Source organism: Schistosoma mansoni, chromosome 1 (genome assembly GCF_000237925.1).
Source record: "Schistosoma mansoni strain Puerto Rico chromosome 1, complete genome".
NCBI lineage: Eukaryota > Metazoa > Platyhelminthes > Trematoda > Strigeidida > Schistosomatidae > Schistosoma > Schistosoma mansoni.
Window position 1 is genome coordinate 29,118,495 of NC_031495.1, and position 2,106 is coordinate 29,120,600.

The following is a 2,106-nucleotide window of genomic DNA, read 5'->3' on the forward strand; positions in this document are numbered from 1 at the left end:
TCACAGTAATATGTAAATTTTTAAATCACCAATTACTGCAAATAGTGTATCAAAATTCATAAGTGAATGTTCAGCCTAAAACAATTCTTAGTTTGCAAGATTCAAGTGAGTGGTGTTCATTAGAAGGTTGTGATTTTATCCTAAAACTTACGCGAAACTATATAGGATATTTAGATTATGGCTGGCAATGGAGTCTAGGATGCACTCTTCATCCTACTTAGGACCATTTCGATCTATTTACCTGCATCCGTGTTGTTGCTCACATAGGGAAACAAAACCAGTGCGTTATCCATTTAGTTCTAGTCCACTCACCTGAATAACGGGTATGATACTTATATCGTTATTTTTAGACTGATCGAAATTCGATACGGAACATTACCGACGAAATAATTCAAACTCTTTATAATTAAACAATACTGTTCCACGAAACACAATTATTTGTTCAGATGGTATTGATGAATCTTTTAAGAACTATACAGCATATTTGTCCTTGTTTCGACCATTTGAAGCCTCAACTGGCGATCAATCAACAGTTATTCCTAACCGCAGTAAATTTACACACCAATACAACTATTTTATCTTTCGTACACACAGTCACCTTTATCATATTGAGGAAAGTAAGAACAAAGATTTGGGTAGACTAACATGAATTCAGTTTATTTCATTGAATTCTCGTCAACTGCTTACAACTTGTAATGTGTAAAAATTAACATTACAGAATGAGTTGAAATAACTTAAATAAATGAGTTCAGTTGAAAAGTGTTGTGAACATAGAACAGTGTAGTGTAAGAAGAATGTGAATCGGTTGAAGAGAATACATGAAATGTTGTGCGGAAGAGCATTCCACAATATTGATAGTAACAGAATACTAAGGAATTACAAGCAGATGGTCAGGTAATGAACGAATGTTAATAGTAAATAAGGATAGAATAAGTAAAGCTGAATTAGTTAAAATAAAGTCGGTAATCTAGAAGATTCTAAAAATGGACGTAGGAATACAATCACTTGAAAGAGTTGAACAAAATTTCATGATGTAACAAAGAGACGTTTTTGTCACCAAGATAGAGAAAGCTTAGCAACCATCTTCTTTTGAACATATAAGCTACATTTCTGAAGCTTGATAGTAAACGCTTAGGTAAACCAACAGAGGTCTATTCATTTTATTCTTACTTACCATTAACATTTGTTCATTACCTATCCACTCGCTTGTAATTCTTTAGTATTTTGTTATTATCAATATTGTGGAATGTTTTTCCGTACAATATTTTATTTTTCCATATTACAGGTTACAGGTAGTTGACGAGAACCCAATCAAGTAAACTGAATTCATATTATTCTTTCCAAATCTTTATTCTATCTTTATTTCAATAAAAAATTAATTCTAAAAAGACCTTGTAACTGCTGCTCTAGTTAAGAGTTCGTCAATGGAATTAAATTTTTGAGGATTATAAATGTTTATTTTCAGTGGAACAAGTTGTTACAAGGAAGGTTAAAAAAAGAAAACATGTTTATAAAAATTGAACTAAGTTAAATAAAACGAACACACTTTTAATTTTTTCAAGGGAAAGGGTATTATGCGTTGATTTTCAACAGTACTTCGTCGAGTTTTTTTGTTGTTGAATGAAGTAAGTTTTGAATATTAAGTTAAATAATAAAACAATAAAATAACAGAATGAAGTACAGATGATTTCTTTATTTACTGATGGCAGTCAGAATGAATTGAAGATGACCAGTCGATTGTACCACAATAACCAAGTCGATCCCAACGTATCCAATTTAGACGTGCAATTAAATCTAGAGAAATATTTTTTATAAATTAGTAAGTGAAAAAATGATAAAGTTGATCTATATATTATAGAAATTTATAGTGTATCCCATTTTTTTCAGTCATAAAGAAGCCTGAAAAAATAATGTTGATGAATGAACATTTCGTCTTATTCAACTTATTGGAAGAAAATAAAATACATCAAAGTATGAAGGAAATTATAGTATACATTTGCTACGTTAAAATAGAATGTATAATATGTACGAATATTCGTCAAGATTAGAAAGAATAGCTTGACAAAAAATTATGCGCCGAGTATAGAGAAGTCATTATATGTGAAA